The sequence below is a fragment of the Sorex araneus genome, chromosome 1 (assembly GCF_027595985.1).
Source record: "Sorex araneus isolate mSorAra2 chromosome 1, mSorAra2.pri, whole genome shotgun sequence".
Taxonomy (NCBI): Eukaryota; Metazoa; Chordata; class Mammalia; order Eulipotyphla; family Soricidae; genus Sorex; species Sorex araneus.
The window spans coordinates 430,059,038-430,084,943 of NC_073302.1; the positions used below are offsets into that span (position 1 = coordinate 430,059,038).

The 25,906-nt window shown below is 44.0% G+C and overlaps 1 pseudogene; it reads right to left on the reverse strand.

Moving 5' to 3' along the window:
* Positions 1-19,481: 19,481 nt before the first annotated feature.
* On the reverse strand, positions 19,482-20,229 carry LOC101557057 (40S ribosomal protein S2-like; annotated as a pseudogene).
* Positions 20,230-25,906: the final 5,677 nt, after the last annotated feature.

The window sequence follows — 25,906 nt, forward strand, 5'->3', positions numbered from 1 at the left end:
GAGTTAGATATTCCAAGTGGGAAAGCAAGAGTGCCTGAGGTGGAATGTGGGCATACCTGCTTTCCACATGAGTGTGAATATATGTGTCTCTTTTGTCTCTTTTGGGATGAGATAAGATCCCTGAGATTCTAGGGTGAATTTCTCTGTTGACACTGGATCCGTGGTGCCAAGGCAGTATGGAGTGATCTAGTAATGCCGACTAAGTTAAGAATGTCTTATTGAGCTTTTTTTCTGGTGCAGTGGTGCACCAGAAAGATGTGCTTCTCTCTCTCTCTCTCTCTCTCTCTCTCTCTCTCTCTCTCTCTCTCTCTCTCTCTCTCTCTCTCTCTCTCTCTCTCTGAGGGTGTGTGTGTGTGTAGGAGAAGAATAGGCAGAGTAGGAGAAGCCTCATCAAAATGTCCAGAGCAGGTTTATTTTCCTATCTGTGTCACCTTGGCATGCAGAGTGAAGGTCAACGAAAGCTCTGCAGGCTTCAAGAGGAGCTGTTACCATTACCTTAAAGAATGGAGATTACCCAGAGTTACCCAGGTTAAAAATCTCCAGGTGACCTATATGTACCCAGGGTCATCTCCAGAAATAGCTTTTTTTTTAAATCAGGGAAACTATCTTATGGCAGGGAAGACATGCAGAATAGCTAGCTCCATTCTGATTCATGTCTGTCATTGTCACAGGAGACTCTCTTCCTCCCTCCTGATGTATCAAGCCCCTCTTCGATTTATTCATGTGTTCAAGAATAAAAATCCTCTGTCTGGCCTCTTTACTCTGGAATTTACCACCATGTAGATTCTCCACAAACCTGTAATTACATTTGTTCTTTTTCTTCTTCGAATCTGTCTAATGTCACTTTATTTGCTGAACCCATTTGAGAAGAGCTCAAAGGGGTGGAGAATGTTCCCTTTTGCCCCTATGGCAGTAAGGATAATCCCAAGGATAATCTCACAGTTTTTAAAGAGTTCATTAGCATCCTGAGGATCAGGGCAATCACTCTCCACTCACTCTAAGATTTTCCATATAGTAAGTGATGAATCTTATCAGAAAACAATCTTGGCTTCTCTTTGTTGCATCTCTTCACGAGTAAACCAGGATAGATTATCACCTCACTCAGGAAATTTGATGTCAGACTGGATCACATTGAATAGTATCTATCCACTTCTGAGTCATAACCACCGCAAGGGCCTGGGGGCGTTATGATAACATGGGAGGTGGCAGCAACAGTGTGATGGATTCTTGCTTTCCAGCCATCACGTTCTGCACATTTGAGCATTGGAGTCAGGCCATATTCTGTCCAACTCTGAAAAGAAGGAGGGCTAATGTGATAAGTGACAAGGTGGAGCCCTGGTTAATAAACTGCTGAGATATGCTAACCAATGAGCATAAGATTTAAGCCAAGCCAAGGGCATCTCCAACTGCAAGACCCTTTGAAGCATGGGGTATCGGCACAGGTGACACACCTGTGAAGCCAGCTCTGGAACAATTCCCCGTGTGTCCTGCATCTGGATCAAGAGCTCTGTCTCCTTTCCTATTCTCCAATTGATAAATGTACAATAGCATTGTGCTGTTAAAAGTTGCCATTTTACAGATCACTGGGGCTCATTCCTTTCAGAGGAATGAGGGAAATAACAGGGTGCTTAAATGCAATTAGCTGAAGCAACAAAAGAACAAAGGGAACAACAAGAAAGCTATTATGCAAATAAGAGGCCATTCACTTCCATTCTGCCTTGGGGAGCCTTGTGGTAGATTCTGAAGTTTCTGCCTGTCTGAATGATTTGTCCCCCTCATAGTTAAAATCAAACCTCAGTCCAATTATTTATGTCTCCCCACTCCCCTGCACACTAGTTGTTGGCCTCTTCCAGCTCCTGTTTCATGTGAATTTCGCTGACACCTTGCCTGAAAATGGCAAAGAAAGGCAAAATCAACTAGGTCGCTGCAGAAGTGTAACCCAACAGAGACACACAAGATTCAAGTTCCACCTAGTTCTGTTCTCCAAGGGCTCTGAAAAGATGAAGGTCTCTGGAGGATCTCAGGAGGTTGGATACCATTCCCGTGCTACTGTCCGTGGTCCTGAACCATGGTCTTTGCTAACTCCGTTTAGACAAGGCTATTATTATTACCGCTGCTGCTGCTACTGCTGTTGTTGTTTCTTTTTGGGTGACTCCCAGCGATGCTAAGGGGTTAATCCTGGCTCTGCACTCATAAATTGCTCCTGGCGGTAGTTGGGGACCTTATGGGATGCTGGAGATTGAACCCAGGTCAGCCTTGTGCAAGGCAAATGCCCTACCCACTGTACTATCTGGTAAGACTTTAAAAATAGGGTGTTGTGGTTTCAGACCTTTACTACCTTGTATCAGAGCTCAGGAGCTGTATGCCCTGGGACAGGCACCAACATCAAGGCCTGATATGTCAACATTGCAAGTTCCGTTTGCTGTCAGCTCTGAAATATTTCCTGGATCAGCATATGACTTTGTGAGTGAAGAGCTCAGACTCAGGATGGTTTGGATAAATGAAGATATGGAGGCTTTCGTGGGTGTGGGGCAGGGCTGGGTTGGCTGATGGCTGATATGAATGGAAGAACTGAGGTCTCATGAATGGAAGGGTTGAGATTTCTGCTGAGACTAGAAACTGATTTTGTTCTGACTCTGTTGCTTCCTGGCTGTGTGACCCTGGGCATATCACTCTGTAGCTCTGAAACTCTCCTGTTGGGAACATGAAGAAAAATGTTGGCACCCTCCCCAAGGGGAGGAAGCCAGGGCAACAAAGCACAACACATCTATCTAGAAAGCAGGGCTCTCACTTGTCTATGCATTTGGACCTCAACTCTAGCTGCTTGGCTGTCCGTCTTCATGGCCACAGACGTAGCACCTGTCACGACGAGACAACCAGAGTCTATTGCTGAGGGTCCAGAGGACTTCTGGTGACTGAAGGTGGGCCCCATTCTGTGGACATGAGTTTGTGCACAGAAGGTATGTGTGAGCAGTCCTAGGTTATTTGTAGACTAGACTTCATCTCTTTGGATGATCTCTCCCTTTCCTCCCAGGGCTCTCGAAGAAAGGAGAAATATGTGTCTTAATTCCCCTCCTATTGGTGTTCTCACACTGTACCCATTTGTCCACAATATACACCCATAATCTGCTACTTTCCCCTTGTATTTCCTCCTGGTGGAAGGCTGGGACCTTCCTACTCTGATGACCACAACAGAAAAAAAGTTCAGTGTTTGGCTACTGAGCATTTCCATTCTCTCAGGGATACCACCCAGTCTGACAAGTTAACTAGAGAGATGGGCCTGATGGGGCTTCTGAGAGGGTCTTTGGCAATGCCCCTCTCAAGTTGCATAGCAGCTGGCACTCTTAGTCTGCTGCTGCCCAGAGCTGGCAACTGGGTGGGGATTTGTGGAAAGGTGCTCTCTTACTGGGTGGTGGAGTTGGGATGCACAGTATGGCTTTGCAGAAAATTCCTGCATCTGACCATACTTTCCCCTACTTCCCTCTCTCTACTCCCTGACTTCCCTGCTGGGATGCCTGAAGCCCCTTGCCTCCTCGTTGAACCTCTCTCTCCTGTAGATGCCCATTTGCTGTGCTGCTGCCTCAGCCTCCCTAGGAACTTGTGGGGGGCAAGTTCAGGATGGCTGATGGCACCATCTAGAAGAGGGGGCTGGGAATGTATGGTCCCCCCTGCAGCTCAGCCTCGTCTCCTTAATGGATCCTAATTACCCCTGTCCTGCTTGTGGCTTCTCTCTGGGGCCCACCTGTCGGGATGATGGATGAGGTGCAGGAGAAATGGGGCCAGCTGGGGCTGCAGGAACCACCCCCCTCCCGTCTCATTTAAATCAGACCCAAGTATTCCAGGGAAGGGAAGGCACCGTTGCAGGATGAGCTCTTCTCCTCTTGTGCCCCCTAATGCCTGGACCAGGTCGGTGAGCTTTGAAAGAAGGTGAGTGAGAAACAGAAGGTTGAGAAAAATGCTCTTGGAGGTGAGAAGCTCTGGGGACACAAGCTAAGGAGGGGAAGGCTGCGGTCATGTTTTAGCGGGGAGGCCAGGCAGAATACAGTGTTTTAGGGCCCACATGCCTACATCTGCTAGGAGAGGACAGATACCAGGAGTCTGAGTGACTCCATCGAGGTGGGCTGGGACTCCTGCTCCAGCTTATATCCTGTCTGCAAACATGCACAGCAGCAAGACCTCTGAAAACAAACTGCACGTCGGCTGGGGCCCAATCACAGATCTTTGACCCATGGACAGCAGGAGAAGCTGCCAGATGGCAGATGGTGGTTTGGTTTTTGTCCTCTCTGACAGATAAACCAGATAACGGAGCATGAGTCACATCGACTCATGCTTTAACTCACATCAACTCAGGACCAAGAAGTGTAGTCTCCCCTTTTTTTGGACCACAAGAGAATGGAAGGTTCTGGAAAGAACGATCCTGGTCTAACTTGACAGATGTTCTTTGACATATGCATTTCCAGCTCCTCATGAGCAGTGGGTGTTGCATCTGGGTCCACTAAGCATAGTGTCCACTCTGACTGAGATTCAGCTGATGCTGCCCTGGGGCATATACATGAGCTGGCACCAGGAATCAGAATTGAACCTCTTTTCATGACAAGGATGTGAGGCCTAGCGGGGAAGAGTCATGAGTTGAGCTTTCTCTCCACACTCCTTCTCTGGAACTGCTTGCCTGTCTTCCAAGGAGAGGACTCCCGGGGCAGTGCATCAGGAAACGTCCCAGATTCTCTCCTGCTTCTGGGGCTGTTCTCTAAGGCACACACCCTCTTGTCCTCTGTTCTTCAGCGAGAAGCCTTCACTTGCTCAGCTCCAGGTTGTTCCCAATCATCCTCATGTTCCACAATCCCTCAGTCCCTGCTGTGGTGCTGCATCCTCCTATACTGCAGGGACCCAGCCTGTGGGACTTACAGGGACTAACTATGCAGAGGTGACGTGGGCTGGTTTCTGAGCCTACTTCCAGAAGACAAGGTTGCATCTGTCTGGGTCTCTGGGATGCTGAGGGATTCTGGCTTAGTTCTTAAGGCTGAATTGTAGGCTCATCCTTCCATAGCAAAACTCTAGACCCCCTTCCCCATCCAATTACCTATTAAATAGAGTCCCCCCAAATCATTGCATTCTAAAACAGAACCTGGCAAGAGGTAATTATGATGGCACAGTGAGGCTTGTGAGTGAGGCTTCAAGCTGCTATATAACATTTAAAGATAAGGGAATGAAGGTCTAGTGCACAAAGGGATAGGGGGGGTACAAGAGACTGGAGGCCATTGACAGCCATAGAGATAAGAGGTAAGATGAAAATCATCCTTTGGACATCAGATTTCTGGCCTTAAGAGTTGGGATAAGGTGCTGGAGAGATAACATAGTGGATATGGTGCTTGCCTTGCACAAGGCTAGCCTGGATTGTATCCCTGGCACCCCATATTCACCCCACCCCACCCCTCTGGCCCAGCCAGGAGTGATCCTTGAGCTCAGAGTCAGAAATAAGTCCTGTGCATCACCAGGTGTGACCTCCAAGCAAACACATTTAAAAAAAAGAAATATGATTTTTTTAACCATGTAAATGCCCAGCCTGTATCTCTGTGTTAGCATAACCTAAGTAACTGAAAATAACTGCATCTTCCTTGAAGAGGGACAGAAACTATCTTAGCAAGTTGGCTGGATCAGTCATGGACATTACTCATGACCAATGAGGACTCTCATGCTCCAGTCCAGACTTCCAGAAAATTCCAGACTCCCTATATTCACTGAGGTGCCATCCTGGCATAGAGACAAGGTGCCTTCTATAGACCACTCTGAGTTCCTGACTTGCCAGGAACGTGAGAGACTGCATGAGGACAGCTGGATGTATAACGATGCTGGGGATGTTGGCTATGTAGCATCAGACAACCAAGCCCTTCGGGATGGGCTGCAGCTGAGTGAGACCTGGGGAGGGGGGCAGGGTGAGGGGAATGCATCTTCAGGAGTTCCTTTGGTATTTGATCCCAGTGAGCCATTGGATCATTCTGCCAAGTCTTCCTTGAAGACTCACTGAGAAGAGTTGCCTGGGAAGTTCCCACTGGGATTGGTAGAGACCGTAGGAGCCACTTTGGTCAGTGCAAGTGAGTAGCTAATGCCTGCCACTTTGAAGAGAATACTGGAATATTGCAAAGGCATAGAGAAGAGGATCTTGCAAAGTGTAATTAGAAAAGATCATTTAGATAGGACACCAGAACACCGGATCCAGGCACTCATGATCCCAGTCAAAGGCCTCCTTATACAGTGAAATTCATAAATTCTAGCCCCCATACCACTTCCTCCTGATAAGGAAACTAAGATCTTTATTTCGTGTTTGCAGCAAAACTTGGAATTAAACATGATTTTCACTTTTTTCACATCAGAAGAGACTCAGAAATAGAGAGAAACCTGGCCATCTTGTTAGTAAACATAACAGCTTGACTAAGAAGTAGGAACATCTGTCTCTGGTGGCCCTGCTGTTGACTAGGTCATATGGGTGGGCCGTGATATCCTGGAGCCAACCACACACTCTAGAGCCAGACTTCCAGTCTTCTATCCTGGGGTCTGCTGCTTGCTAGTCTTGTGACCTTGGGACAGACAGAGCCCAGGAGAGACAAAGAGCACAGCCAAGGCTGCTGGATGGGCCTTTGACATGTACATGTTTCTCCTTTTTCTCCCTTCCTCCCCGATCCCACACTAGCAGCTGCAGGGTACAAGATGGCTGATGAATCCCACTATATCCACAACACTGTCTCCCCACTTAGTCTCCTAGGGGCTCCCCAAGTCCGAGCTATATGTAGGACAATCAGCCTTTCCTTGAGAGATTTTTAACAAAGACATTTGAAGGGGAGAGATGGGGGCAACTTGAGCTGGGGACATAGAGGGGATAAGTTTTTGTGGACACTCCATGGGGGATTTGGGATCAGTTAAAAGACTGTGAGGGTGGGCTTAGTGGGGCCATAAAGCAAGCATGTCCCTGAGGGGGAAAGGCCCAGGCTGGGTTTCCTGTTGCCTGCCTTCCAAGATGTAAAGGAGCATCTAAGTGTTATTGATCCGAGCTCCAGGGGGACATTTGCTACGCGGTTGCTGGCACCAAACCATCACTTAGCTGGTATTCATTATTCAGTGGTGGGGCTGGGGAACAGGGAAGGACTGGCATTCTGCCATCAAGTCTGGCCTCTCAGGAGCAGAGGTGATGTGGGAACAGAGAGAGAGACCATTGGGAAGAGTCAAGGAACACTGGCTCTTATTCTGGAGGAAAGGGTGTCCAGCGGGTGATACTAGGAGGAGTCCTGTCTCCCAGGTAGCCTGGCCAGCCCATAGGCTCTGGAGTCTTTCAGTTTGGATGGAGAAGGTGAAAAGAAACTTCCTGTGGTACCAGATCTTGATTCTTTAATCTTTTACTATTCCTTTGTTTTATTTTTTCAAACGTCTACTGACATAAAATACCCCATCATATTTTTAAATGTAGAATTGCACTAAATTAGTCTTTACAATGACGAAAATTGATTGAATACTAAGGCCTGAAAGTGGATCAGAGTTACAACTAATCAAGATCCAGAAGGAATGGGTCTGGTCACTTCCCAACATTTTGACAGGCCAGCGTGTGCCTAGAGATGTGGAATCAGGCCATGTTGATGGAAGCGCTTTGTAATGCGCTTACATGCATGTTAGACCAATTCAGCCATCACTAGCACATTCCTTCTCATCATTACCACAGCCCCACCACCACCACCATCATTATCCTGGAGAGATTTCTAGAAATGCTTGTTCAGGGACATAGTGCTAACTAGCGCTGTGAGGATATAGAAGTGCTTATAGCAGCACCCTGAAACAATTCCAAGGCTCTCAGATAAAGTTGAATCTCTTTACAGTATCAAATACTTCACAACTGTCCTCTACATGTGTGAACATAATGAATAGGAGAAAAAAAGCAAATCCTGAAAGTCTACAAAGTCTTTGATCTGGACTTCAAGATCCAAAGAGAAAACAGAGAATACAAGTAGACATCTACAGGTAACCAAAGATAGGAGAAGGATTAGCATCAAGGCAGTCCTTTACTCCCCTCTGGCAGAGGAGGGGAGCATTGAGAGGGACTGGGCTGGGTGAGAAATTCACAGCTGTGTTATTCAGATTGCTCCAGAGTTTGAATTGGATGATGAAAACAGGAATGGACACAGACATGAATGAACCAGTGAACTAACAGACCAGCTGTACATAGGTGAATGTTGGTGTTGGTTTCTAACAATGATCATGATTAATTCAAGGTGACCACCTTCTATTTTCTTCTATTTAAAGAAGTCTGATGTTGAATGGGTATTTAGTGCTTTTTGTAAAAGTAGTTTGGTGTGCCTCTGTCATCTAATGTGCCCAGAAATACCATCATCATACACCTTTTTGGGAAGAAGTGTATCTTAAATGAGCTACACTGAAAAATGTAGATATAAGTCATTAGTCCATAATTTACTCTATAACTGGCTTCTATCTTTATACACATCTATCAGTGTATATCTGTATACATCTTTCTTCAGCTGTTAATCAGGTAATAAAATCTATGTATGTTGATCACTATTAGATAATACCAGCCTTTAGAAGTGGTTGTACCAATTAGTATAAAGAAAGTTTCAGCACCCAATTTGTGCATTCGAATTTGTGTACATTTTCACCAACACTCAGTAATGACAATTATTTAAATTTTTATCATTATTTTGGGTAAGATTTTGATACTATGATGATTTTATTTTTCATTTCTTTGAAGCCTTAAGACATCACAATTTTCTTCATGCATTTACCATTCCCATTTATATTTCTTTTTAGGAAGTGTTTGAGTCTTTTACAGACTGTTTAACTGGGTAGTTGGTCACATTCTTATTCAATTTTGATGTTGTTCATATATTCTTGACATATTTATATCAATCAATATGAATAAATCTTAGGAAAATAGTATGAAGAGGAGGAAAGACTAGAAGATTACGTGTAGTACCAGGGTGAAAAAAAGCATAATAAATACTTTTTAAGGAATACGTGCAAATAAGTTAATGATGTATTACATGAATTCAGGAATAATGGACCTGAGACTTTCTTAGTAGATTGCCAATGGATGGTGGTGACTCCCTTCAGTTGGGAGAGTATGGAGGTGAGGGGGAGATTGACCACAAAGCCAGGGAGAAATATTGCTAGAGCCCTGTTTTTCCTATTGGATTTACAGTAGATTTGTGGGTGTTTATAGTATTCTTAAAATATACATAAATGAATAACTAATGACAAAATGTCATTTGGGTCAAGGACTATGATTAATTTCAGTTAGCGCAGTTTATGTTGCTTATGCAAAAAAAAAATTAAAAGATGGAAGACTGAATGAAGACACCTTTGTTTTACTTTCAAGACAGTTCCTGGATCAAGCTGGGATACCAGGGTCAAGTTGCATATAAATTACAGGCAAAACCTAATTTTTTTGTTTGTTTTTAGAAAAAAAATGAAAACAAACATTTCCTTCTTTCTTTTTTTTCCCTTTAGTTTTTAGTGTGTCCTGGGTGCTCCCTGGGATGGAAGTGTGTCTCTTCTCCCAGCAACAGGAGTCTCGAACCAACTTTCATTTCACGTGGGTCAGCCAGTTGGCATTGTGGGAGTTGAACCAGAATGCCCAGCAGTCAATACTCTGGAGAGCCTTTAAGAGGTTGCTGTTAGGCACTCCCTGTGAGGGAGCACAACTACCAGAAGCAAGGAATTGGGAGATATTGAAGAGAAGGAGTTTACAGGCCTTATTTTTCTTGAGAATAGGACATTTCGGAGCTTAAAAAAGAAAACCCAATGTATGTATTATCCACCACCTGCATCTCTATTTCTCTTGGAACCAGAATCTCAATTTGGTTCATAATCCTGGATCTGTCAACAAGCTTGAGAATGTTGACATTTTAAGATGATTTCCAAGGCAGTTACAAGCTTCTCCCTGGTTCTCATTCGCCAAAGGCTATTTGGTGGTACCTTTCCGCCTGATAGCCTTCAGATTTTGAAGGGAAATCCAGCACCTCTTGATGGCACAAATGCTGCTGAAATTAAGAGGTTGGTGAGGCTGAGGCTGGGATTTGTATCAGGGATGTAAGCTGCTTCTCCCTCTCAGATCGGTTTTATTTTATTTTTTTTGATCGAATCATTATGAGATACACTATTACAAAGCTGTTGGTGGTTGGGTTTCAGTCATACAATGTACCAACACGCATCCCTCCACCAGTGTACATTTACCACCACCAATGTCCCCCAAGTTGCCCTCCTGACACCCCCCTGCCTCTATTGCAGACACTTTTCTTCTCTCTGTGTCTGTGTCTGTCTGTCTGTCTGTCTGTCTCTTTCCTTTTGGGCATTATGGTTTGTAATACAGGTACTGACAGGTTATCATGTTTGTTCTTTTACTTCCTTTCAGCACACAGTTTTTTTTAGCATTATCATCTTTATTTTTTATTTTGCAAATAGAGATACCAACACGCAGAACCTTGGCAAGGTTTCATAGCTATGAAAGATATAAACAGAATTGGTCTTCAATCTACAAGACTCTTGAACAACAATTTTTCCTCTGTGTCATCCTGCCTTTCATCCTGCTATCAACAATTTTTCAAAGTCAGTCCTAATACATATGGAAGGAAAAATGAATGTTTTACAAGTCAGTTCTGTGTTTGAGAGAAAACAGCACACCAACAAAGAGAAAGCAAATCTAGATGATGGTGAATCCACACCCATTCTGACAAAATGTCTCCTGGAATTCTCCACCACCTACTTTTCAAAAGCAGTCACTACTAAGTTGGCATATTGGTATCAAGGATTGAACCTAGGACCTCACACATGCAAGGCAAGTAATCTTACTCAGCACACAGTTCTTATCTTAGTTTAGGATTCTGGACCACATTTGGCAGTGCTCAGAATTTATTACTGGCTCTGTGCTCAGGGATCACACTCACTCTTGCAGGTGTTTGGGGGACCATATGTGGTGGTGTTTGGGGAATCAGGGTTGACTACATGCAAGACAAGAGCCTGTTCCATCTCTCCAGCCTTCTGATCTCTGCTCTTGATCTGCTTTGTTTCATTTGAAAGCAGCCAATTCTATCAAATGAACTAAATTTACCTGGGGAGTTTTAGGTGGATTCTGGAGTGAGCTTTGAGGAACTGTGGTCCCTGAGGATAATTTGTCAACAGCTAAGTCCTCAGTACTTAGACTTTGGGGAAGAAGATGATGTTATGGAGACCAAAGGCAGGACGAATTTTTGGCTAGAAACTCCCAGGGGCACATGAAAGGCTTTTGCCTTGCTCGGACACTGAGTCAACCTCTCGATCCCCTTCCTGAGCCTTTACTTCTGTACTGATAATGTGAACGCATAGAGCTAAATGAAACTTAGAGTATGGAATGAAATGCTGCTAAGAGGAAGGAAGTGACATGACAGCCACCACTAACCGGGGGAGCAGTATTGAGGGTAACAAGTTTTGAATGCTGGGAGCTCTGGTCTCCGCTTTCTAGCAGCAGCCCGGTCTGCAGAGATGGGGGATTATGCAAATATGCGTGCCAGTGTCTGGCACTTGGAGACCCTTAGAGAGAGCACATCAGTCGTGTTCTTCTCTCTGTGGTCCCCAAACGGGAGTGTGGAGGCCTGGGTGGGAACGGGCTGGGTCTGTAGGATTGCAGTTCTCGGCAGCTCCTGCCTGGCTCTGTGGTCTCCAGAGCTGCTTCTCTCCAACTGGACCCCCTTTTCTCTGGCCCTGCCCTGAGCTGGGAAGGAGGACAACAAATAAACAGGCTGCAGAGCACTAGGAAAGACCTGAAATTCTGGGCTCACAAAACGGATGAGTTACTTATGTCTGAAGCTTCATTTTTGTCATAATTTAAATGGATGGCTGTCTTGTAGGAATGGGGGTGGGCGGATTCACCTCTCTGCCTGAAGGCACAGCAGCCTGCAGCCTTCAACACCCAACACCTCCCACATAGAAACGGCCCACAGCCCGGCTTCACATCTAATCTCAAAAAGAATAACGAGATGATGACTCTTCCCAAGTGGGACCAGTCTACAGGCTGAAAGCACAGTGTATTCCCAGATTGGGGGCAAACCAAATCCCCCTGAAACATGCCCCCACCACCAAAAATCCCAGCACCCCCCCCACATAACACAACTGCCATCTTACAGCAGAGAAACAATAAACAGCCCAGAGTAACATGTCCAAAAGAACATAAAACCAGGTATACTGGTCTCCACTGACAACTGGGGCCTTCTCAGAATGGGGGCGAGCAGATTCCCCTTTCTGTCTCAAGGTACAGACATACCTGACACCCTCCAAAATAGAAACAGCCCCCCACTCCACCACTGAACCTCTTCAAGTTGCCAAGCCAATAAATGGTTCCAGATCTATAGCTCCTAGACCAGATAGCTGCATATGCGGTCTCACTTGCAGCATCTCCTTCCTCTTCAGGAATCCAGGGATTTATTTCCCTTTAATTGGAATAGTGATTCTCAGAATGTAGTTTAGGACATAGAGCATCACATCCAAATTTCAAATTTCATAATACTATCAACCCAGTAGCATGACAGCAAATCTGATTGGAAAGTCGCATAGAAGACCACTAAGCTCATAGAGCCTAAACAATAACACAGAAGACTCAACTAGCACTAACCAATAGCAGATCTTCATATAATCTTTATTAACATCACTGCGAAGTATAATAGTTATCACAAATTGACTCTGACTGATATAAGATCTGATCATTTCATTTGTCTTTGTGTTGTAACAAACAATATGAAATAAATTTGTGCCTGCAGAGGGGAAGGCTGGGGTGTTGGGTGGGAAACTAGGAACACTGTTAGAGGAAGGGGACACTGCTGGTGGGATTGGTGTTGGAACACTTAATGCCTGAAACAACCGTATTATGAACAACTTGGTAAATCATGGTGTTACAATGAATTTTAAAAAATAAAACAAAAGGTGCTTATTTCTTTTTTTAAAATTTTTTAAAATTTTATTGAATCACCATGAGATAGTTACAAGCTTTCCTGTTTGGGTTACAATCTCACAATGATCAAACACTGATCCCTCCACCAGTGCACATTCCCCACCACCAATATCCCGGGTATACCCTCCCTTTCCCACCCTCCCCCTGCCTCTAAGTCAGACAATATTCCCCAAACTCTCTCTCTCTACTTTTGGGAATTATAGCTTGCAACACAAACACTGAGAGGTCATCATGTTTGGTTCATTATCTACTTTCGGCACACATCTCCCATCCCAACAGGTTCCTCCAGCCATCATTTTCTTAGTGATCCCTTCTCTATTTCATCTGCCTTCTCCCCCCCCCCCCCCACTCATGAAGCAGTCTTCTAGCTATGGGGTAATCCCCCTGGCCCCAAAGGTGCTTATTTCTAATAAAATTAAAAATGGCCCTTGGGCCATGGACTGTAACCCAGGGGAAAGTGAGAAAGTGTGCAGAGATTCCCGAAATGAATTAGGGCACCTCTATGTGTGAGCCGACCTCTCTACCCCTTGCAGCATCTCCTTCCTCTTCAGGAATCCAGGGATTTATTTCCCTTTAATTGGAATAGTGATTCTCAGAGTGTAGTTTAGGACATAGAGCAACACATCAAAAAACAACTTGTGCAAAATCCATTGATTCCCGTTACTTTGTCAAGCGGTGGCCTTTCTTCCTGTCCATCTTATCCTCAGGAGAATTTCCGTGGGCAGGTGAGCCTTCCATCCAGAGGAAATCTGTAGATTGGAGGTGGGGAACCTTTTCTCTGCCAAGAGCCACTTAGGTGTTTATAATATCATTTACAGAAAATACACTACAGGGAGACTAGCTCTGGGCATCTGATGAGATGCTCAGGTATTTGTTTTGTAATGTACCGGGGTCAGACTCCCTGCTTTCTCAGGCTGCCAGTGAACACTTGCAGGTTGCATGTTCCCTATCCTGCCCGAGGTAACACTGCGGGTCCAGACGGGGCTAGTGACTCCTCGGCACAGAAGCCAGTGACTTTTCATATTGTGTGCTGGATCCGGGGCTCTGCAGCTTTCAGTAGTAGCTGTTGTCAGATAACTTCACTTCTGTCTGCTTCTACCCCTGTCTCTACTGTGGCCAACCCAGGAGAAGCTTCTGCAGAGATAAGGAAGCTCTTGAGGGGACACCAAGCCTGGGAGGGTTGGGACCCCAAGCCTCCAGGAGAAAATCTTCCTGTCTAAGGGTAATTCTCTCCCAGTGCTTTGACCCTCTCCTCTGCAGAACAAAAGAGAAGGGTTCAGGCAGCAAATGGATTCTGAAGGGAAATAAAGTGATTAGAGAAGATGATGGTTAAAATTCTCCTTCTGAAAAGGCATCTGAATCTTTAGTTCCTTTTCTTTGGATCAAGGCTCTTTGAGTGCAAGCAAAGAGAAATAAACTAGGGATTTCACTCTAACTTGATGCTCCCAGCAGGGAAGGGAGGCTGGTAATTTTGATCTTGTAGACCTGTAAGAACCAAGGCACTGCCCAGAGTATGAAAGGAGTCACTTCAAAGTTCAAGACTGTGAACTGTTTTCAGCTCTTGGTTCTTATGCTGAAGATCTAAATTCCAGAATGGCTCATCCCCTGGCAAAATTTTCCAGAGAGGTTGGAACTTCTAATTATTTACCTCTGCCAGATTGTATCCGATGGAGAAGAAATTCCAATTCACGAAACCAAGGAGCTTAAGGGAAAACAGTTAGGAAAGCCAGCAAAGGTAAAGTATGGCAAGTAACTGTCATAATTTGGATCTATGTTTATATGTGCCAGATGCTATTTGAAGAGGATTGCTCACTCCTGTCACTGTTACATGTAGGCGACAAAGATAGTTGCCCACTAGACAGATGAGAAAGCTGAGATCCAGGAAGTTGGACCAAAGAACTGGCAAGGGAACTGGCATTTGAAATAGAACCTAATTCTATTTTTTAAGCTAAAGTTCATTTTATTTATTTTTAATTGAATCACCATGAATTATGAAGTTGCAAAGATATTTATGATTGGGTTTCAGGCATATATTGTTCTAACACCAATCCCTTCAACAGTGCCCACTACCCTACACCAGTGTCCCCAGTTTCCCTCCCATGCTCCAGCCTGCCTCTGTGTCAGGCACTTCAATCTCCCCCCGCCCCCTCCCACACATTGTCCTAGTGTTCCCTTGCCTAACTTATCCCCCTAACCCCTCCCACAGCGCCAAGCTTCCTACTAAAGATCAGCTCCAGTACTCCTGCTCTTCCTTTCTATTGCCATTGGGCATTTGGTATTCCCCTGTGAAGTTTCTTTATATCCCACATATGAGAGGGATAATTCTGAGTCTGTTCCTCTCCCTTGGGCTGATTTCATTCAACACAACACTGTCCAGATCCATCCATGATGCAACAAATTGTATGATTTTATCTTTTCTTAAGGCTCCATTGTGTATATGTATCATAGAGGCACAGAAACCAATCTCAGAATGCAGCGGCTGCTGGCAGTTATAATCCTTTTGGTAATGGCAGCTCCTTGCAGAATGTCTCCAGACCGAGAAGTAAGCCGCAGCCCCATACCTGCCCTGGAGGAGAAAGGTTTTTCTCTCTCACCTTTTCCTTGCTGGGGGGAAGGGCGTGGTGACCGCCATATTATGAGGACCACTAATGAGAGATACAAGCTTGCAATGATCCAATTTCTGGAAGAAATTTCCCTGGACTTAGTTGCTAAAATACAGAAATCCAAAAAACTATTGCGGCCGTGCGACCTCATATCTCTCCACAGCAGGTCTGTCTCTAGTGGGGAACTCCTAATAATAATAGTGAGTTTTTTGTTGAAATATTGAATGTAACCAAAGTAAAGAGAAAGTAAAGTGAAATTTATCACTTACACAGGTGGGGGGGAGGGATGGGAGGTATACTGGGTTTTTTTCTGGTGGAATACGTGTTTCAGCATTGTATAACTGAGACTTAAGCCTGAAAGCATTGTAATTTTCCACATGGTGATTCAATAATAAGAATAAAATAAAATAAAATGGAACCTAATTCTTAAAGCTTATAAAAATACTACTCAGGGCTGGAGCAGAGCAATAGTTCAATAGGGGAAGGTGCTTGCCTTGCACCCACCTAACCTGGCTCAATTCCTGGCACCTTATAGGGTCCCCTGAACCTGGTCAGGAGTGATCCCTGAGTCCAGAGCCAGAAAGCCCTAAGCACCGCTGGGTGTGGCCCCCAAACAAATAACAGCAAAAAATGCTATTTACTGCTATTGTTCACTTGAAGAATAAGCTTGGGAAATTCAAGGAATTTAATGTTACGAAGGTCTGTCTTTCTCCAAGTTCCAAGGAGTAGAATAAAACTGGAGATGCCCAGTGGTCTTGCCCTGTACCCTTGACCCCCACTCTTATCCCTTATACCCGAAGACTCCTATTCACATTTCCCCTTAGCATCTCTGCACCTTTTCTCAAAAGCAGATGGTCTTGCTAAGGAGGAGGAGAAGAAGAGAGGCCAGTAAACACGAGCTTGATTTAACAAGCCAAGGAAAGGGAGGGATTACACCGATTTGAGATTTAACAAAAGGAGAACTAAATTGACATTTTATTGACTTGGAGTGGGAGTTGTTAAAGAGAGATTACTGCACCAAAGGTAGAGTTTGATTGAGGGCTGGGAGAGAAAGCAACCATCAAAGGCATCAAACTTGAAGGCCCCTGTATCCCTAGGGGTGAGGTGAGCACATAAACTTGAGCTCACAATGAATACTTGCCAGCATGTTTGCAGGCTCTCTCTCTCTCTCTCTCTCTCTCTCTCTCTCTCTCTCTCTCTCTCGCTCACTCACTCACTCTCTCAACAAAATCTGAGCTTCTTCTTTAGCTCCCAGGGCTCAGACATGCTGGGTGAATGGAGTGAATTAAACACAAGGGACTAGATTTGATTTCTACTAACTCCCTCTTAACACCCCCTCCCTATCCCAGCTCCATTGATCCCTAGGTCCACTGGGAACCTGAGCGATGGCATTCTTCAGGCTTTAAGGTAAAAATAAAGCCTCACAAAAACACCCCATGGCTTCCAGTAAGGAGATGATCCCATTTCAAAGCCTTCTCCATAGGGACCCAGCAGGCTCGGTGGTCCATTGCAGATGCAGAGTTTATTGGGGAAGAGGGGAGGTGTGGAGGCAGCCCACAAAGGCCTTCTCCAGAGACCCTGGCTCTTTGATTTGCCTTGGTGGCAGTGTGGGGTGCAGACAGGGAAGCTGGAGAGGGTAGAACAGAGAGACATGGAGGGAGGGTTGAATCACAGAGATGAGGCAAGTCTGCCTGAACCCTCCCGGGGCTGGCAGTGCCCAAGTTCTCTTCCTTCTCAAAGGTACAGGCATGCTGGTCTGGAGTCCGTGCTGGGTGCTGCTGAATCTCCCCAAGGAAGCCGCGCTAGGGTGGGGGATGGGAATTGCTACTCTCAAAGCTCTTGGGGAGTCTGGCTTGGTGTTTGCATTGCTTCTTTTGTCTTTATTCCTGCAACTGATGGATGTCACATCTTTGGGAATTCTTCCAGGGATTCCCTCCTCCTTAGCCCCTGTCTCAATGATGGTGTCTGTGCCAATGGAAGATTCATAACTGTAAACCTCCTCTTTTAGTTCACTAGCCTCCCTGCAAGAATCTAGGCAGATAGAAGGCATTATTATAAAACAATAACTCAGAGCCCTCAGAAAGCTGTTACATCCGACTGCAGGGAGATTCACTCGAAGATCCTTCCGCCTAATTCTGTCCTGCTCGCTCCACCCCAGGTGGGTTCTTCTCTTGGCGCTCAGCGCATCTTCTGCACAGCACTCTAGTACTCTTGAGTCCTACTGTTCCGGGTCCTGGCTGGACAGAGCACTGAAGGGAAAGGAGTGTCAGGTTTAGCGATGATCTGAAGGTGACCTTCATTGAACAGCAGAGAGATAACAATCTGTGAAATCAACAAGCCTGGCTCCTCTGGATCCTAAAATAGCAACTGTGGAGTAAATCTGTCCCACCATGCGCTTCCCCGGCTCCTTCTCTTCAGGACAACACAAAGAAACTCTAGGGGTGAACTGGGAAGTCACAGCATCTTTTAACAGCTCAAAAACCTGAAAAGAAAGTTCTTTTGTGTGTGTGTATGTGTGTGTGTGTGTGTGTGTGTGTGTGTGTGTATTTGCAGATCATCATCAGTATAGAAAAGCTAATGATCTCAGCACTATAGTCCCCACCTAGCATTCAGTGAACTCTGTCTTTTCAGTTATGGTTTTTATTTACCCTACCAACATCCCTGAGTTTACAGAGGGTTCTGGAATGTGCATTTCATTTTAGAGGGAGTCAAGGTCACCCAAGGAATAAAGGTCACCCAGGGCTGGGGTGGACAGAGCCAGAGGGTTGCTGAGAGTTTCTGCACACCATTTCTGTTGGAAAAGTCATGTTTTCTTAGGGATTGATGGCCGGACCTCAGGAGCACTTGATAATGGGTTATTATTTTCTTGTGATTTTAGCTGCCCTGTTCTTCTGTTCCCTGCATTGGGCCAGAGCTGATGTGTAGAGGTGAATGGAGCAGCCAGTGATGGTGTTTGTCACAGGAAAAAGTGATGAAGTAGAGTAGGTATCATGATTAAATAAATCAAACGGAAAAGAGCAAACATCAGGTGTTTCCAGAGATCTGTCGGCATTTGGGGAAAGGAAGGAGATGAAGATGCCGACTTGGGGTGAGAGACAGGGACGGCAGAGGAAAGCAGTTGGCACTTCCTCAGTGGTGAGCTGTAGTAACAAATATACATCAAAACCACAGACTTTGCACTCTTGTAAACATGTTACTTAAATTGCAATAGCAACAAAATAAAATAATCTTAAATAGGTAGGTGGTGGGAGCCTTTAAGGAATGTAACATTTAGATGCTCTTACTCTAGGAATGCAGGGTGTGGGGAAGACTTTGAAAAGTACTAACTGGGGAGTACCACCAGCATTCTGTAAAAACTTGCCGGTGGGCGACAAGAGACTTTTCTGTCTAGAAACTAACTTAGGAAGCAATCCTAGGTAGAGAGTCTCAGATTTTTATGCCAATGGTAATTCTAATGAATGACTTAACAGTGCCCTGTAGCCCTGTCTTTGCAGGGTTTCGTGTCATCTTTGGGGTTACTGTTTCAGTGGTAGAACCAAACATGGTAACCTAGTGGTTGTCTCAGACTTGTCCTAGCAAAGATTCAAAGCAAGTCTCACAATTATTTATCTTATTCCAAATAACTGTAGATGAGAGCAAAAGCCCACACACAAATGCACCAGGCATAATCAAATAAATGACTGAGGGAATAATAACTAATTTACAAACACAGAACCAGATATGGTGGAGATGATGGACCTGCAGGCAGGAATATTAACACTATTATTTCTAAATTGTGTACATTGTCTAGAAAGTATAGGAAAGTGTGGATATGAGAAAGAGAGAAAAGATTTGAAAAGTCCATGTCAAACTTTTTTTTTTCTAAACCGGCTTAAGTCACTTTGCTTGCCATGTATAAGTCGTTATGTGGTGGCCACAGCTGGAGACTGGGTCCTCTGCACGGAGACTCGGGTGTGGGTCTTCCCCAGGTGGTCAGCGGGTTCCTGGTACAGAGGCTAAGTCAGCACAGTCCCCTTCCAGAGGTCAGGAGTGAGAGAGCAGCAGATTTTGGAGATGGCCGTTGCAAACTTGCCCAGAGTGGCAGCGCAGTCCTTGGCAGAGGTGGAGCAGTTGTCGAGTCCAGCCACAGCAGAGATTCTTGGGCACGGCTGCTGAGGTTCTGCCAGTTCCCCGAGTGGCAGGGGTGAGGTCCACCAGCATGGAGCCATGCCAGCCCATCACCTTGCAAGGTACAGTGTGGGGTTTGCCCATCTTGTTCCCTCAGTAGCCTTGCTGTGGGGGAATGATGGAGAACTTAGCCAGGAAGATGGCCTATGGGAGAGCAGGGCCACCTCCTTGGGGTACTTCACCCCCAGGCCCACGGATCCCTTGTAATCCCCCATGACAACAGAAGCCTTGATCAGGGGCCACTGATCAACCTGAGTCTGTTTCTGCACCGGCGTGGTCTTCAGAGCCTTGTGTTTGGGAGCTGGTCCCAGGAAAAGTGAGTGATCTCGATGCCTGCTTGGGCCAGGAGAAGAACTAGATCTCCCCCAGGGACTTGCTCTGCATGTTCTCTACCCAGGGGCCCAGCATGGTAATGGGGACCCACTCCTTGTCCTCAGCCTTCCCTCCAGAAGCCCTGTGACCATATCCTCTGTAATTTCTCATTCCAGGCGCCTCCTCCTTCCCGGGGAGCTCCCACTCGTGTCACCCTGCATTTGGTGTAATTTTGGAGAATCCAAGTCTAACTTTTAAAGAAGAAAAATGCAGTGTCTGAAATAAAATGCAAGATTTACTGGATAAAATTACAGTGACCAAGGTGGTGGTGGTGGTGGTGGGAGTGTGGGTATATATATATAATATATATAATATAAATAAATATATAGTATATATGCAATAGCACAACGGTAGGGCATTTGCCTTGCACGCAGCCAACCCAGGTTTTATTTTTCTGCCCCTCTCGGAGAACCCGGCAAGCTACTAAGAGTATCTCGCCCTCACGGGATACGCTACCTGTGGCGTATTCAATATTCCAAAATCAGTAACAACAAGTCTCACAACGGAGACATTACTGGTGCCCGCTCAAGCAAATCGATGAACAACGGGATGACAGTGACAGTGACATATATAAATAAATAAATATCAATAAGCCTGAATACTAAAAGTGATTCCAATTATCAAGAGGAGAAAATGATCAAAAGAGACTAAAATATAGTTAGCATGAGTAATTGGTGGTACAGTAGTAGTAGGTAGCCTATGTGATTGGTGTTACATAAGCAGAGAAAAATATAAAAAATGGCTGTCAAATAATTTCTAAATTTGCTAAAAATTTTGAATCCACTGACTTAGTAATTTTAGCTGTACTAAGGTAGAAGAAACATATTTTAAAAATCCAGAAATGCTATAATCAAATTGCTAAAAATTGGAGCAAATATTGAAATTTTAAAAAATAGCCAGAAAGGAAAGAAAAAATGTTTTATATAGCAAGGGACAGTGATTGAAAATAGGAGCAAACTTCGGAAACTGAGGGAAATAGGAGCTAATGGAGCAACATTTTAATGTTATAATGAAAATAACAGACTCAACCTAACCTAGAATTGTATACATCACAAAATATTTTTTAAATGAAGATGTAATGATTTATGAAGGTAACTGAAAGATGAGAGGATGTCTCACAGCATACTTGAACTAGATTCATCAGGCACAAGATATATAAAAACATGGAGATCTAAGTCTATGTAGGAGAGCTTCTGCATGTACTAAGAACATGGATAACATGAAATAAGTTCTCCTTTTAAAATGAGTTACACGAAACCCAAATGTTAGTAGTTATAGTAAGTTATGATGATTAAAATTTTAAAAATTAAATGGAAAATTAAAAAATTAAGTTCATTAGACAATACTGATTATTTTAGGCAAAATGCTAACAAAATCATTTGTGCTTAATAGCATTCAATAAATGCATACCAACAGCAAAAGAAAAAAGGGCAGTTCGAAGGGTATTACTGAAGGTTCTTACTCCATATGTGGAAAAAGAATGATATTGGAAAATAGGCAAAGATAAGTTAGCAAGTAATAATAATACAGAGGTGTAACTACTATTGGAAGAAGAAATGGAATCATCAAATACAATTAGTAAAGGAGATACAAACAAGAAAAAGACAACAGAGGACCCTGATAAAATAAACATTAGGATGGTAGAATTAAGCTCATTTATATAAATAGTTAGGTCAAATATAGTCTAAACATTCCTCTGAAAACTACAGCCAGATCAGACTAAAAATATCAAACTCCAATGATATATTACCTTTGTAAAACAATCACTTTATTAATTTTGTCTTGGAGCTGCACCTGCCAGTGCTCAGGGCTTAGTCCTGATTCTGTGCTTAAGGAACCATATTCAGTGCCCAGGTCTGCCTCTTGCAAAGCAAGAACTTACCCACTCAAGTCCTAGCATAAACACTCTATTTTTGGTTTGGGGCCATAGTGGGCAGTGTTCAGAGTTTACTCTGACTCTGCATTCAGAGATCACTCCTGGGGGTGCTGGGCTTTGAACCTGGGTCAATTATGTGTAAGACAAGCACCTTGCCCTCTGTGGTCTCTCTGACCCCAAGAGCACTTTAAATATCAAGACAGAGATAGGTTACAAGGGAAAAAACAGGAAAAGATATGGTATGTAGCAATAACTTTATTAATATGCAGTCAGACTTCAGGAGAAGAAAAATGATCTACAAAAAGATGGATATTAAATAATGATAAAATTAAATTAACCAAGGGGCCATAACGATGCTCAATGCATACACATTTAAATTTCAATTTTATTTGGTGGGAGGTTTTATGTAGGAATAAGGAGCTGGCTCTGCTCTAAGCTCCAAGGCTCTGAGCTCCAATTGCCATTACTGGCGATGCTTGGTGCCAGGTATTGAACCTGGGGCACTTACTTGCAAAGCAAATGCTTTAACCCCTGTACTATCTCCTTTGTCCCTTTATTATTTATTTTTAAAAGATAATTGTGCTTTAGGCAAAATGAATTTTTTTTATTGAATCACCACGAGCTACAGTTATAAAACTTTCATGTTTGAGTTTCAGTCATACAATGATTGAACACCCATCCCTTCACCAGTGTACATTTTCCACCACCAATGTTTCCTATATCCCTCCACCCCTTCCTCATCCCATCCCTCTCCCTGCCTCTATAGCAGACAATTTCCCTCTTATTTTCTCTCTACTTATGAGTATTATATGATTTGCAATACAGACACTGAGAGGCCATCATGTTTGGTCCTTTATCTACCTTCAGCATACATCTCCCATCCTGAACGATTCCTCCAACCATCACTGACTTAGTGATCCCTTCTCTATCCCAACTGCAGCTCATGAGGCAGGCTTCCAAACCATGGAGCAATCCTCCTGGCCCTTGTCTCTACTATCCCTGGCTTAGTCTCATATTATGTTATTTTATATTCCACAAATGAGTGCAGTCCTTCTATGTCTGTCGCTCTGTTTCTGACTCATTTCACTCAGCATGATACTCTCCATGTCCATCCACTTATAAGCAAATTTCATGACTTCATCTTTCCTAACAGTCCATAGTATTCCAGTGTGTAGATGTACCAAAGCCTTTTTAACCAGCCGTCTGTTCTCAGGGAATTGGGTTCTTTCCAGATGTTTTTAACAGTATCAAGAAGAAAGGCTAAGTCACTTTTGATCCAAACACAGAGGAATAGGGCTGCTAAATAAAAGGTCTCCTCCTGAATGCGTATGGTTGAAATGATCATCTAGTTGTGAGAATTTTGGTGACTATATGAGAAGGCAGTCATATTTGAAAAGTACTTGAAAACTGGCAAATTCTCTTTTCAGTAGAATTTTAAAGCTTTTCACACATTTGACTTTCCCTGGCTTTGGCTCAACCCCAAACAAAGCAGAGCCACCTCCGGGTAAATACAGTTCTTCAGTTGCAGAAATTTTCAATGTTTTCATGAAGGGACTTTCTTAGACAGAAGAAATGGAAAGGCTGGAGAGATAACTCAAAGGGCTGTAGCTCAAAGGGCTAGAGCACATGCCTGGATGTGTAAGGCCCTGAGTTTGATCTCTGGTATGGCATGTTCCTGTGGGTATTTCAGGAACCAGCCCTTGTAGGCTGTGAGAACTGTCAATAGGTTTGATCCTACTTGGCCAAGTACCATTGGGAATGTCCCTCAGGAACCCTAACACTAATTATCCCTAATTATTTGGGGACGCTAAATAATATAAAACACTTAAAAGGAGAAATGGTATCATTTAAAGATATTCATTTGTGTAAAATAACTTTGCTACAAACCACCATTAAAAAGCAGTATTTTATTTATTTATTTTTTGAACTTTCATGTTTGCATTTTGTTTATATCCCTCCACCAGTGCCTAGTCCTCTCCACCAATGTTCCCAGTATCCCTCCCACCCTCCCACCCCATCCCCCAACCCACCCCACCTCTGTGGCAGGGCATTCCCTTTTGTTCTCTCTCTCTCCTTTTGAGTGTTGTGGTTTGCAACAGAGGAACTACATGGCCATCGTGTTTGGTCTATATTCTATTTTCAGAGCGCATCTCCCATCCCGTGCGAGTCCTCAAACCACATTTTAACTGGTGTTCCCTTCTCTATGTGAGCTGCCCCTTCCTCCACCATGTGGGGCCAGCTTCCAAGCCTTGGAGTCAACCTCCTGGTACTTGTCTCTACTATTCTTGGGTGTTAGTCTCCTATTCTGTTATTTTATTTTATATTCCACAGATGAGTGCAACCTTTCTATGTCTGTCTCTTTCTGACTCATTTCACTTAGCATTATACCTTCCATGTTGATCCACTTATATGCAAATTTTATGACTTCATCTTTTCTAACAGCAGCATAGTATTCCATTGTGTAGATATACCAAAGTTTCTTTAACCAGTTATCTACTCACAGGCATTTGGGTTTTTTCCAGATTCTGGCTATTGTAAACAGTGCTGCAATGAACATTCGAGTGCAGATGTCATTTCGACTGTACTTTTTTGCCTTCCGGGATATATTCCCAGAAGTAGTATTGCTGGGTCAAATGGGAGCTCAATTTCTAATTTTTTGAGAAGTAACCATACTGTTTTCCAATAGGGCTGAACAAGTCAGCATTCCCACCAGCAGTGTAGGAGGGTCCCTTTTCCCCCACATCTATGCCAACAGCAGTTCTTCAAAGAAATGGAGCAAACACTTCTGAAATTTATATGGAACAATAAACGCCCACGAATAGCTAAAGCAATTCTTGGGAAAAGGACGATGGGAGGCATCACCCTCCCTAACCTCAAGCTCTACTATAAAGCAGTAATAATCAAAACAGCATGGTACTGATCCAAAGGCAGATCCGCAGACCAATGAAACAGGGTGGAATATCCCTACACACAACCCCAGTTGTATGAACATCTAATCTTTGATAAGGGAGCAAGAAATGGGAAATGGAGCAAAGAAAGCCTATTTAACAAATGTGCTGGCATAACTGGACAACCACTTGTAAAAAAATGGGTTTAGATCTCGACCTATCACCATGCACAAAATTCAGATCAAAATGGACTAAAGACCTCAACATCAAACCAGAATTCAAAAGGTACATTGAAGACAAGGTTGGCAAAACTCTCCACGACATTGAAGCTATTGGTATATTCAAATGTGACATGCCGCTGACCAACCAAGTGGAAACAGAGATAAATAAATGGGACTATACTAAACTAAGGTGCTGGAGTGATAGCACAGCGGTTGGGCTTTCGCCTTTCACTTGGCCAACCCGAGTTCGATTCCTCTGCTACTCTCGGAGAGCCCGGCAAGCTACTGAGAGTATAGAGCCTGCACGGCAGAGCCTGGCAAGCTACCCATGCGTATTGGATATGCCAAAAAACAGTAACAATAAGTCTCTCAATGAGAGACGTTACTGGTGCCCGCTCGAACAAATCGATGAGCAACGGGATGACAGTGATATTAAACTAAGAAGCTTCAGCACTGCAAAAGATACAGTGACCAAAGTACAAAGACAATCTACAGAATGGGAAAGAATATTCACCCAATACCCATCAGGTAAGGGGCTGATATCAAGGATATGCAAGGCACTAGTTGCAATCTACAAGAAGAAAACTCCCAACCCCATCAAAAAATGGGGGATGGAAATGAACAGAAATTTTCTCAAGGAAGAAATACGAATGGCAAAAAGGCACATGAAAATTGCTCTTCATCACTAATCATCAGAGAGATGCAGATCAAAACACTATCAGATACCACCTCACACCACAGAGAATGGCACACATCCAAAAGAATAAAAAGCAGTATTTTAATTTGGGACTTAAATGACATTT